At 40.3% G+C, this 14,250-nt stretch overlaps 1 protein-coding gene across 4 annotated transcripts in view; it reads left to right on the top strand.

Annotated features, from left to right (window-relative positions):
- The window catches only part of CDH18 (cadherin 18), a 1,010,793-nt gene that overhangs the window by 329,971 nt on the left and 666,572 nt on the right, over positions 1-14,250 (top strand). For 3 of the 4 annotated variants that reach the window (XM_050937421.1, XM_050937419.1, XM_050937423.1), the window contains one exon: positions 6,250-6,335. The gene's annotated coding sequence lies outside the window, so the exon portion shown is untranslated. The remainder of the gene's footprint in view (positions 1-6,249; positions 6,336-14,250) is intronic. The other variant, XM_050937420.1, reaches the window with a different exon arrangement.

The raw sequence follows: 14,250 nt of genomic DNA, 5'->3' as shown, positions 1-14,250 counted from the left end.
TGTTTGTGTAGAACTGAAGCCTGCCAGCCACATTTGGGTTACACTTTGGACTGCACCAGCCTTAGTTATACTGCAGGGTGATCCCAACACAGTCCCAGTCCTGGATTTCCTCCCAGAAATGTGTCTTGTACTGCCCAGCCCTCTCCTGGACCATCCAAATATATGAAGTCCATTATTCCTTTAAGTGAATAATATATACTAGTTTACCAACTTCAGTGGAGTTACCCGGACACTTTAATTTAAACATTCTGGATTAGATGAAACAGTAAAACAAATTTATTAACTACAAAAAGAAATTTTAAGTGAGTACAAGCAATGAGACATGAAATTCAGAAATGTTTACAAGAAAATAAGATAAAAAATGCTTTGTAGTGCCTATTTCACAAACAATATTAGATTCAAAGCAAAGTTTCTTACCACATGCTTCCAGCTGATGAGACTTTGTCAGGACCCTTCCGCCTGAGTCTATTGGCTATTTCCTTTCCCTTCTCAGGTGCAAAGAATTAAATGGTCAGGTAGAAAGAGATGGGTGTTTGCTCTTCCCTTTTATAGTTTTCCAGTCCCTCTTTGAAAAGCATTTTCAGCTGTGAACCAGGAGACACTCTGCTGGAGGAAGGAGACTCTATGCTGTTTCCTTGCTAAGGGACCCAGGCTACATCTGCACTGAATGTTTCTTTTGGAGGAGTGTATAGTATGTACTTGGGCAGCCCTTGTAGCACGGGTGTAAGTAACAGCGTAGATGGGGAGGCATGGCTTAGGTAAATAGAGTGTGGACATGCCTGAAGGGTGTGCGTATGTACCCTATAAGCTCTGTACTTGCCCAAGCCCTGCCTTCCTGTTTACACCACTACTTTTACCTGTGTAGGATCCCACTGCCTCCCAGCTGCTGCAGCCTTTCCCTGCTGCTGGAAAAGTAGTCTTTCCATGATACACGTAGCTGTAGACTGCAGTGTGGACGCAGCTTGATTTTCACAGCAGCATGTAGCTACATATATCCTACATGCCTCTGAAAGTGGTGTGCAGTGTAGGCATAGTCTTAGATGTTGCAACACTGAATATCACAGCACCTAACATATAGGGGCTTAGAAGAAACACTGTGAACCACAAAGCCTGAGTGAAGCACCTATACAATGAATGGGGAGTCACAGTCTCCTAAGAATGTGATCCACAAAACCAGAGGCTAGTCCTGGAGCCACCTAATCTAGCCAATTGGAGAGGTTAATTAGAGATGTATGTGCTAAACCCCTCAACTTCTCTGAGATAGACATCTAAATCTGGGCTGCAGGGAAGTGGCTAGCTCTGTTAGTGATCCACAGTCGGGGGAAGATAGGCTTTTGGTCTATGTTATGTGTGGGGAATGAAACAAAACAGCTAGGAGGGAGGAGGCTAGAGAGTGATTCTTGCTTTTTCTGGCTCAATTAATATTTAACGATTCAATTGTTTGTTTAAAGTGGCATAGCTTCACTAGGCAAGACTGAGGGACCCCCACATCAGAATATTCCCTAGCTTAGTGGTCCAGGTACTCATCTGAGAGGTAGCAGATCTCTGTACAAATTCCTTCTCTCCCTCAAGAGGAGAGCAATTTGAACAGATGGTCTCCCATATTCCAGGCACCTTATCCACTAGGCTAAAGGTTGCAAGGAAGGTCCTCCTCTCCCCCTATAGTTGTTTTGTATGAACTTGCTTGAGGGGCCCAATCTAGTAGGCATGTTCAGAGGTCGCCTACTGGATCAGGGGCTCACATGTGACTTAGTTGCCCAAACAACTTTGTTCCACAGTTTGTGAATTGCTCTGGGGTTTACGTGGGAGATACACATCCAGATACCTATCATGAGGCAGTAGCCTGCATGCTCAGCCAGGTGATAGGTGTTCAGGTGCCTAGAATGAGGCTGCAGTGCACTTGCCCAGTGACAACAACTTAGGGACCACGTGAATGTAGATGCTTACAGGGTTAGGTGGCAGCCAAGCGGGAGTTTTGTTAATTGTAATGGTGCCTAAAAATGGGATTTAGGTGCCTAGGTACCTTGTGAATCTCACCCATAGTCACTAAGAAAAGCTGGTGCTACAAGAAGAGGGTTTAAAAAAAAAGTCCCATTACAGATTTTGAAAAGTCTCTGAAACATTTCAAAACTTTAAATGTGTACCATATGGTGAACATATGAAAATGTCTAATATAAATATTTTATTGACAGCTATTGGGAATGGCCTTCCTAACTCAGTTATACTCTATACTGTGTGCTTACACACATACACAACACATGCTAAAATATTTGTTTTATGATGTGCTATAAAGAGTGGTTATAGACCATTACATAAAAATGCTTTAGAAACACAATTAGAAATTTAGAAACAGATTGTTAACTCATGTTAAACTGATTGCAATTGAGCTATGCTGAGTTATGTCAGCTAAAGGTTTGGGTGCATATTATTTGCTTCTTTTAGGGTTCAAAACTGCTGTATTGCTACTGTCTCAGACTTTATAGTAAATTACTTTGGAGCTGTGGTGAGGATGAATAAATCCATAGGGGAAGGCTCAAAAATTGAGGTCAGGTTTAAAGTCAAGCTTTTATATTTTAGGAAGTATGTCTGTGAAAAAGAACACTGTGTTAATGATAATCAGTGAATCATTCACGTGTGTAATATTACATATAGCTTTTTTTATCCTTTTTAGATCACATCCACTAAAGTGCAATATGATTATGTGCATTTTTCTAATTAAGAGAGAGATAGTAGATGTACACATTGTAGAGAAAAAACAAACATTGCTTATATTGTTGTATAAAGGTGGTCTCATACCTGTCTCCTTCTGGCAGTATACAATAGCCATGACCTCTATGTCAGTGATAGCAGGTGCCAGGAATTATAGATGAGTGACTCAACTGGCTAACAACAGATGAGAGCACTATGTTATGTCAAACAGACAGTCATAGAGTCCACTGAATATATTATACAGCAGTGAAATACAGGAAAAGCATACAACTTGGAGATACGTTTATATTTTCAAAGAGAGAAAAAGAGAAAATAGATTTATAACTGTCAGCAAAATTTGGTTCTATATTGGTGTATTTATGTATTTCCTGTTTGATTATAGTGGGGAAGTTTTGTACTATCTTGCATCTCATACATCATTATTAAATGCTAGGTAATTTAACACAGAATTTAGTCCTGTAGCAACCTCCTTTGTCCTTTCTTAATTGTGCATATAGAATTTTGGTAAGTCTAGAAAGGATGCCTTCTATAAAGCAGCTGCAATTATTTTCTGATTAGCAGACTCCTTTCTATTAAAGTTTGGACCTAAAATTTATTTTGTGGATGTACTTTTTGTGGTCTTATTCAGGGCCGCCCAGAGGATTCAGGGGGCCTGGATCAAAGCAATTTTGGGAGCCCCTTCCATAAAAAAAAGTTGCAATACTATAGAATACTATATTCTCATGGGGGGCCCCTATAAGGCCTGGGACAAATTGCCCCACTTGCCCCCACCCCACCCCAACCCCCGGGCGGCCCTGGTCTTATTTATTACTGAACCTGGAAGTAATTTGGTAATACACAGAATGTGTCTTGAGGTCTGACAAAAGAACAAAGTAGCTGAAATACTTTCCCAATTTTAGTTGCTAATAACTGACATAATGCACTATACCCTATTCCTACTTCGTAATATTCTCTCATTTTAAAAGTTTCCTCAGCCAGTTGAAACTAATTCAGCTACATCCATACAGAATGAGTTCATTCAAATACTGTAAACTGCTTCTTTTTTTTGCATAGAAGTGGCTGGCTGCTTCTGGGTCGAATTTACACTTTCAGTCATGCACACATGGTGATCCAGACTCAAAGAGATTATAGAGTTCCACTTAGCACAGAATCAGAGAATCATAGGGCCAGAAGGGAGCTCAAGGTCATCTAGTCCAGTCCCCTACACTCATGGCAGGACTGAGTATTACCTAGACCATCCCTGACAGGCATTTGTCTAAGCTGCTCTTAAAAATATTCAGTGATGGAGATCCCACAACCATCCTAGGCAATTTATTTCAGTGCTTAACTACCCTGACAGTTAGGAAGTATTTCCTAATGTCCAACCTAAAGTTCCCTTGCTGCAATTTAAGCCCATTGCTTCTTGTCCTATCAGCAGCGGTTAAGAAGAACATTTTTTTCTCTGTCCTGCTTGTAACAACCTTTTATGTACTTGAAAACTGTTACCATGTCCCCTCTGTCTTCTCTCCTCTAGACTAAACAAACCCATTTTCTTTCAATCTTCCCTCATAGGTCATTTTTTCTAGACCTTTAATCATTTTTGTAGCTCTTCTCTGGATTTTCTCCAATTTGTCCATGTCTTTCCTGAAATGTGGCACCCAGAACTGGACACAACACTCCAGTTGAGGCCTAATCAGTGTAGAGTATAGCGGAGGAATTAATTCTCATGTCTTGCTTACAGCACTCCTGCGAATACATCCCAGAATGATGTTTGCTTTTGTTGCAACAGCGTTACACTATTGACTCATATTTAGCTTGTGGTCCACTAAGACCTGCAAATCCCTTTCCACAGTACTCCTTCCTAGTCTGTCATTTTCCATTTTATATGTGGTGCAACTGATTTGTTCCTTCCTAAGTGGAGTACTTTGCATTTGTCCTTATTGGATTTCATTCTACTACTTAAGATCATTTCTCCAATTTGTCCAAATCATTTTGAATTATAATCTTATCTTCCAAAGCACTTGCCATCTCTCCGAGCTAGGAATCATCTGCAGACTTTATAACTATTGTGATAGACCCAGGCCAATTGGGTACAACAAAGTAGTCAAAGGCAGATATACTGACCACTGGATTAGCAGTTTTCTGTTCCATGACTGACCAGAGCAGGGGCTGCTCCAGACTAATGAGAACACCTGACTCCAATTAACCTGCAAAGAGTCAGGTGAGTCCCTTAAGGTAAAGTGAACACTTGACTCTAATTAAGGTCCTTTTGATACTATAAAAGGGCTCACTCCAGTCAGGCTGGAGAAAGTTAGAGGAAAGGAAGTGCAGTTGAAGGGCTGGTTAATGAAGACATCCTTAAGCCATTGGTAAGGGAGTCTTAAGGTAAGGTTGAAGAAGGGAGAAGTAGAAGAGCTGTGGGGAAGTGGCCTAGGGAAATATAGCAACTCTGGCAGTGAAAGGTTGGCTGGCAACAGCTGCTACCATTAGGGTCCCTGGGCCGGAACCTGGAGTAGATGGTGGGCCTGTTTCCTGCTCCTCCTCAACCTGCCACTACAGAAACATCTCCTGGGAAGGGAATACAGGCCCCTGTCAGGACAGGAGGCTAAACTGTTCTGAAATAAGCCCTAGGGACAATAGAGACTGAGAGTTCTCTCACCAACCTTCTTGCTGGTTTATGATGAAAAGGGCTCAGTAGACTACCTCTCTCCCTAGAGAGAGAAGGGCTATGTGGAGGGTTGCAGTGAGCCGCTGAGGCTACCCTGAAAGTGCTTAGAAGTGCAGGACCCATGGGGACAAGGTTGACACTCTGCTACAGTATACTCTCTATGCCATTATCTAAATAATTGATGAAGATATTGAACAGAGCCACGCCTAGAACTGATCCCTGCCAGACACTGCTCAAGCTCAGTGGTTTGAGCATTGGCCTGCTAAACCCAGAGTTGTGAGCTCAATCCTTGAGGGGGCTACTAGAAATCTGGGGAAAAATCAGTACTTGGCCCTGCTAGTGAAGGCAGGGGGCTGGGCTCAATGACTTTTCAGGGTCCCTTCCAGTTCTATGAGATAGGTATATTTCCATATATTATGCCCTTCTGGCTTGACTGTGAACCACTGATAACTACTCTCTGAGAACAGTTTTCCAACAAGTTATGCACCCACCTTATAGTAGCTCCATCTATGTTGCATTTCCCTAGTTTGTTTATGAGAAGGTCATGCATTACCATATCAAAAGACTTACTAAAGTCAAAAAATACCATGTCTACTGCTTCCCCCCCATTCAGAGAGCATAATTGGGGCTGATTGGTTAAACTGCATGAAAAGTATGGAGTTTTTTTTTAAATCAACAAAATATATTGTTACTGCACCATTTAAAAATATATATGCTTGGAACTTAAAAGAGTACAGTGTACATATGTGAGTACTAATAAAGTCCAGTTTATATGTAACCAGTTCCTGCCATTCTGGACTTCTGTAGGCCTTCTTTGTAAACAAATGTCTCAAATATCTAAAAATTATAAGAAGGAAATCTTGTAAACCAAATGTCTCTGTTTTCTCTTTTAGAAGATTTCAAAGGAGAAGACATTTTGGAACAACAGAGGGAGATTCTAAAAAAGGTTGCACCAGAGGCTCACATCAAAATTCAGAAGGTAATTTTTGTATTGTTCTTTTTACTGTTTAAAAAAATAACATAGAAATGTCATTATTCTTGTCACAGTGTTATCCTTTTTTTAGAAGATCTTTCTTTAAGACAGATCACTATGTAATATGAAAAAAATACTTTTCTTCTGTTCCTTGAAAGGTTCTTATTTTAATTATTTATCTAACCATTTGTTCGCCTTCATAAATATTAATACTATTCCAAAGAGTCACACTCCTTGCAAATGCCATGGCATAGGGATGTTCTTTGTTACTGTGAAATCTTTTGTAGGTGTGTGGTGGTTTTTTTTTTTTTTTTTTTAATTGCGGTAGGGAGATGCACGCACCTTTTTAATTGGTGTGTGTGTCTATGTAGATAGCTTTCCTCTCGATTATCTAACTCCTCATTGCAGAGAGAGGCCGGGGTCCTAAATGCTAATTAAAATGTTTCCACTAATTTGAGCATTACATTTACACGTTTAATTAATGTTTTTAGAAAGGAAGAACATACATAAATATTATATATAAATATATTTAAAAGCATGTGTGTTTTACTGTTTATCTAGTTCTGTGTTTCTTTGCTAATAAATGCAGAATGGATTTTTCTTTTCAGAAATTGTTTAAGACAGCAGTCAAAACTAACATATTGATCCCTGACTTACATTGCCAATTTATTAAATGCTGGCAGGGGGAGAGATGGGCTGAGGAAGGGCCTGGCAAATAGCTGGAGACTGAAAAATCAAATGTAGGAAAAACTGAAAGTATCAAATAAAAATATAGAGCAGATCTTTCAACAACTCTCCAGTACCACATCTGGTTATTATCTCAAATGTTGATTGAGCCTCTCTTGTAGTGTACAGGGAGATTTTGGCAAACCAGTAAAGTGCCTGAAACCACTATGGCTTATTGCTAACTGCTGCCTAGTCGGCAGTCTCAGCTTGACCAAGGCAGGAGGGGAGGGGGTTTGGGGTGCCACAGAAATGGCAGCTTGACCCCATGTGCTTCCTGATAAGAATTGTGCTGAAATTGCTGATACATGCATTTTTGAAGAGCAGGATATGCCCAAGGAATGTCTATTGGGACCTCAAGGCAGCACACTCTGGAAAAACTCACACCTGGTTAATCAATCAGAAGGAGCCTCTTGCTTGACCATTGAAACTGCTTGCTTAACAAGTTTTTCTTTAGGGGACATGTCTTTCTATTACTAATGTATAAATGAGGGGGCAAAGTTTGAGGTAGTGGGACTCGTTTGGACTCTTCCTCTGGATAAATCTTGCAGTTCCCACCGGCAGACAGAAGATTTGGCCACCAGAAGCCTGCTGCTGTGTCACTCGAGAGCCACCCTCAGCTTTGGTCGTTATCAAGGGTTGGGGGTGTTTTATTAACCTGTTGCACACATGTAAGTGCTTGAGACTAAGTAAAGTTTAACTTTAAGTGAAAGCACTCTTGTGTTGTCCTATCTGTGCCAGCCATCTATCAGTCGGACAGCTGTGTCTCCCCGATTTATTTCATGACACCACCTGGCACAAAGTAAAAGTTGCAAAGAGCTTTGGGTTGAAAACCCCAGGTAACAGTAGCACCATCAAAAAGATGAAAAGCTGAAGATTTGAAAAGAGACATAAGAGAGCTATGTTGCTTCTTCATTGTGTGGTGATCTTTCCCTCTAATTCAGGAATCGGCAACCTTTGGCACGCAGCCCGCCAGGGTAAGCACCTGGCAGGCAGGGCCGGTTTCTTTACCTGCTGCATCCACAGATGCAGCCAATTTTGGCTCCCACTGGCCGTGGTTCACTGCTCCGGGGCAGTGGGAAGCAGCGGCCAGCACATTCCTCGGCCTGCGCCACTTCCTGCAGTCCCATGGGCCTGGAATGGAAAACCGTGGACAGTGGGAGCCATGATTGGCCGAACCTGTGGATGCGGCAGGTAAACAAACCAGACTAGCCTGCAGGGTGCTTACTCTGGTGGGCCACAGTCCAAAGGTTGCCGATCCCTGCTCTAATTGAGCCTCATTTTAACTAACCCTTAGTAAAATAGAACAGATATGTTGCACCTTTAGACTGGTAGATAAGTAGCACTGTGAAAAATTGAACAGTATTGTAGAAGAAAAGTCTAAAGAGTGCCAGATCTAGCAGACTAGTCTGTTTAGGACTAGATTGGAGAAGGCATACAGGGGCTTCTCTGGAATCTTTGTGCAATCTACATTGGGATTATGCTGTGAGGAGCACAGAGACTGCTCCATTTCCTCTCCTTTGGGAACACAGAGCACCCTATGGAGTGAGGGTGGAAATAGGGACTAGATAGGCACATTTCACCCACTGACCATTGAAGCTGCAAAGACATACAGGTAACTATAGGCTAGACTCCACCAAAGCACCTCTGCATGCCCAGGAGATCAGGGACTTATTTTTCCATACAGAGTGACAAGATAGCAAACTTGTGCCCTCAGGTAGTTCTTAAGCATGTGAATAAGTTCATTGGCTTAGATGGGACTATTAGTATAACTAAAAACCAGGTGTATGACTAAGAGCTTGCTTGTTTAGGACTTTATTTTGAAGAGAAAAGGAAAATATTTCTCTACAATAGTTTAGAGTTTTGGTTTTTTTGCACAGCTCCTAATTTCCCCCTTCTGATTTTGTATCATTATGGACAGATACAGAAGCAGAATGCCATATAACACTTCACTGCCTCCAGGTGTAACACTAAGAAACCACCACCTTTCCCAAGTTATCATTATATCAATAATACACTTGGTTCTTTAGCAGTTGGTTCTTTGTATTCAATATACAGCACCATTTTTTTTCTCATGCAACATTCAGTACTCAGCCCATTTTGCTCCTCAGTGTTTTTTGTTGTTGAGAAGCTCTCTACTGACACTCAAACAGAAACAGATAAAGTTTAAGAAACTTCATAGGACTGATTCCTTTGATAAGTTTGAAGAGCTGAAAATCCTCTCCCACACTAATTTCAATGGAGTTGAGGGCATTCACCACCACATGGACTCAAACCCTGCATTGAGCTTTAGTTAATTTCATAGAATTAAAGCCCATGGTTGTGATCATTAACTTTTTCTTATTGTGAATTCCTGTTGAAAATTATGATTCAGTCTTGCCTAAGCATTGTTTCACACTAGTAACCGACAGCACTGAGACTGTGGAGAGATGATAGAAAGCAGGTGCCAGGAGAGGGGGGAAAATAGTGATAAAATGCAAAGCCTACTACATTCAGACAATATCTGATGGGCTGTGTATTTCAGATTGAAGGAGATAAAAAACTCAATCAAATTCAGTTTCCTCAAGTAAAAACAACCTCCCCAGCAAAGACAGAAGCAGAAAATAAAAATATATACACTTGTAACCTTTAGTATTTCTCCCCATTTCAGAAATACTTTTCCTCCTGATCTTGAGATGCTTTAAAGAATGCTGATGTAAATTTAAAAACTTGTACAAAGATTTCATTTTAGTAGTTTTTTTCAGAGTTATGAAGTTTTATTGTAGGTAGTGAATTTTCATTTTTCAGGGTTTTTTATCCACTGTGTATCAAGAGTTGTCTAAGGGTATGTCTGTACTGCAATTAGACACCTGTAGCTGGCCCAAGCAAGCTGATTTGGGCTAAGGGGTTGTTTAACTGTAGGGTGGAATTTGGGCTCAGGCCGCAGACTAAACTCTGGGACCCTCCCACCATACAGGGTCCTAGAGGCCAGGCTTAAAAGCAAGCCTGGTTGTCTACGCTGCAGCTAAACAATCTCTTATCCCAAGCCTATGGGCCAGTTGCAGGTTTTTAATTGCAGTGTAGGCATACCCTAAGACAGCAGTTAGAGCCTACTTAAATGGCATACTGCTTATTTAAGGAATATAGTAGGAATTTTATGTGAAGCAGGGCAGCCATCATTATGATCTACTATTGATATTGGTCATGGACACTGAATGCACTTCTCAAGGAACTTGGCTCCAGAGTATTTTCCTTGGTTTGCTGGTGTCAGAACATTCTTTAATAATGTGTGCTTTAATCGAGTGCCACAGTGGTCGGTGGACTGTCACTGAGAACGTCTCCTAATTGCAGTATGAGGTGCAGAGCATTTGAAAGAGCAATCATTTATTAATGACCATCTTATACCATGATGCAAATACTGCCCTCAGTTGCACCTTATCACTGAAGTTGAAGATATTGCAGGGGTATAGCTAAGGCAAAATGTGTTCTTATACCTTTAACATGAAGACATCTATAGTACTCTAAGGGCTACATACTGTTTTTTCTCCCATAACAGAATTCCCATTGATAAATTACGTTTTTATGCAGATTGAGACTTGTATTAGACCATAAGCACAAAACAAATGGAACTGATGTTGTTCACGTAGTTGTTGGAAATGATACTCACTAGCAGCAGATCAAACATGCCCTTTAAGTGTGCAAATGGCTACATGAAGAGCAGAGTTAACTGCAATCAGCCAGTGGCTACACTAACATGGTAAAATTGGCCAATAGCTGCCTAAGATTTAAATTTAAATGACACTAATCTCTCAAGCTTGATCTGTTAATCTAGTCAAACAATTTTAGACACAGAGAGAGAGACATAATCTCTATATTTTACTTTTAAATTATTGAAGATTGTCATGGCCATATTAAATAAATCTTTGAAGCAACATAGTCATGTGCCTAGCAAACTGATAGACTCTCAGTTCTTCTACAAGAGTAAAGTGGGAAGTTCATCACACTTTTTTGGAATGATCTGTATAAGAATCATAGCTTTTGTCATATTAGTAGGTGCCCGTAAGGTAATATTCAATGAGACTGTTCTCTAGTTGGACTAGAGTTAAAACTGACTGGTACAGAAATTATATTTTCTAGGCATTACATGTAGTCAATTAAGATTAATGAACTTTGTTGTATTAATGTAGTTCCCAGTGCTTCAGTTTGAGATTTCCATGTTGCTCAGTTTCATATATATGAACTGACTTGCAATTTTATATACCAAAAATTCATTGGTTATTATATAGAAATTATTTCCTTGAATACTTTCAAACTTCCTGAGCTTATGATAATGAATATCATTTTACTTTAAGTCAAGCATACATCTTTTAATTTGTCACCAAAAATGATGTGATTCAAAGCAGTAATAGCACTTGTTATCTACATTAAACCTATGTTTTCAAGAGACCCAAGTCATTTAAAAAACTTTGCTTTTCATGTGATGTTTTAAAATGAGCTGTATACATCTAATGTAGATGGGTGTCATTTTAGTTTTGGAAAACTGTTGCCTGGGTTTTGGATTTAGATCTTTTTATCGTAACCTCTTAAGTAGTGGGTTCTTGGTTCTGATTATTTGTTCAATCCTTGTTTTGTTTTTAATGAGGAGTGACTACCTCTAATGTACAGATACTTTCAGACTTTAGTATTAATAGTTCAGTTTTTGGATCTCACGTTTCAGGTCTGTGTCTGCCACCTACCAACATGAGTCATTCACTTCTAACCCAGGGATCTTCAGACTTTCCCCCCACTTTTTGACTGTCCAAATACATGGGAGACTTTTATAGAATCTCAGTTATTTGGAATAATACATTTCAAAACATTGTGCCAAATTCAGCAAAGCTGGCTCACCACCTAAGCCTGCTGCACTAGAATTTGATAACCTTTCTGGCATACGGCAAAAGACTTTAGTTTCATAGGGTTTCTTGAAAAGGCTGGAGGCATGCTTCTCTGATCAATAAACAGGGCAGAAGGGAGTGCTTGCAGGTGGCTGGCTGATCTCCTGCAGAACTGGTTATTCGAATGCAGCTATAATTGTATTGTTAATGATGTATTAGGACACCTAGAACCTTGGGAATTCTTCAGTTTTTAAATTGAAATAGATAGGGGGAGATTCAGCCTCTGCAGGGCAGTGTCATTTTATTTTTCTTTCTCTCCCTTGTGTGGTACAAAATATATTTTTTGAGAGTTTCTCACACATTATGTGATTTGAGGTTACAATATTACAATTGATGTGCGTTTTCATTGTTAAAACTGAAATGGAAAATCAATTCTAAATTTTGTATGATTTTTCTACCAGGACTGGCTTCTGTTTGCTCAGTCTGGTGCCAAAACATATCTAAATCTTGGACCAAGGTTGGAAACTCAGCAGAACGGGTTCATGTTTGGGGGTTTTAATTAAATTTTAAAACAGGTGAGTTCATCAAGTTCATGTTTAGTTCTATTAGCTCTTATTGTTCTAACACAGATATTTCTGATGGACTTTCATTTAAAAAAAAAACACCTTCGTTCTTCTGCAAAGTTTCCAAAATATAGCTAGTATAAAACAAATAAACCGAAGACAGAATTTTACTTTGATCCATCAATTTATACTTTATTTTCTTCTTCCCATCTAAATTGTGCTGCCTTTGAACTTAGTAGTCTGATCGTCAATCAAGGAACTTCTAAAGGATTCCAAAATGGATACATCTCTCTACAAATCATCTATCATCCATATAAAATAGTTATTCTATATGTCACTCCTAAGAAAATGCCACATGTACAACATTTTATTGAATCATTGTTGAATAATTCTACAAGTGCCTCAAACAGATAGTCCTAAAATAAACACAACTGGGTTTCTGTAAGCATACTAATAAAGCCAGTTTGTCTGTAGGAACACTAAATCTCCTGAAACAATATATTTTGTTTCTGAGCAAAATGCTACTTCTGATTATTTCATTTTGCAGAATTTTTTGTCACAAATGTCAACAGGTAGGACATGAGACCAAATAAAATACTAGAACAGCTTATCTAAATGCCTTATGACAAGAATCATGTTGAGCTAAACAAAAAAAAGATATTAGAACACAGCTAACAACCTGTCTCTTTACATAACACAGATATCCAAACCAGAGTATTGTCTCTTCTTATAGTACTCAGTGTCTGTAATAGGGCATATGATCTATTGCTATAGCTACAGTTTCTCTTAAGAAGTTTCATGCCAAATTTAAACAAAAAGGGTTCCTCAGCTCATGCTCGATTACAAGCCCCTTTACCTTTCAGACTCACTACTTCCCTTCCCTCTGATTTCCCTGGCTCCCTTGCTCTGACTCACTCAGCTTTCCTCATTGTCTCTTCCCCCTCAAGGCCCAGACACCTTCTTACAAAGCCTAATCTGGATAAATTAGTGCAGCAAATGTACTTTGCTGCTGCTCCTTCTTAAAGGACCAGTGTCACCTTGTCGTGCCCTTATGTTACAGAATCCTTCAGGGTTAGGGAGACAGAAAAATACAAGTCACAAAGAATAAGGCAAGAAACTTGTATTTACCAAATGTTCAGTTGTGACAGGTAAACTAAGTGGGGAGGGGGGGGCAGAAATTAAAGGATACTGTGTGAAGTCTGTCACAAGGGTAAAACTGATCTGGCAGGAGCCAGAGCTTTATTGGGGTCAGTTTGAGACTGTGGAATGAACTCCCACAGGGAGTAAGGACCATCACAATCCTCACCACTTCTGGCTCCAAGTATAAAGCAGACTTCAGCTTTCCTTTCTCTGACATGAACACATGGAAACATACACCAAGCCTACTAAAACACTGCACTACATGTACAATTCTCTGCCTGGGGAAAAGATGAGAGGAAGAATGTATCACGAGGCAGATGTTAATCATTTTCATTTAATGCACTTCTGGAAGAGACCCATCAGCAGGGCCGGTGCAAGGATGTTCCGCACCCTAGGCAAAACTTCCACCTTGTGCCCCCCTTGCCTGTTCCTGAGCCCCCACCCTGAGGCAGCTCCCTCCTTCTGCCCTGAAGTGCGCCCTGCCATGGCAGCTCTCCGCCCTGAGGCATGCCCCCCAACTCCCTGAGCACCCCATCGCTGCTTCACTTCTCTCGCCTCCTAGGTTTGCGGTGCCAATCAGCTTAGGCACTGCAAGCCTGGGAGGCAGGAGAAGTGAAGCAGCCACTTTGTGCTGGGGGAGGG

This window comes from Gopherus flavomarginatus, chromosome 2 (genome assembly GCF_025201925.1).
Source record: "Gopherus flavomarginatus isolate rGopFla2 chromosome 2, rGopFla2.mat.asm, whole genome shotgun sequence".
NCBI classification, from domain to species: domain Eukaryota; kingdom Metazoa; phylum Chordata; order Testudines; family Testudinidae; genus Gopherus; species Gopherus flavomarginatus.
Note: the sequence above shows the minus strand (reverse complement) of the source record. Positions and strands in the feature narration are given on the sequence as shown.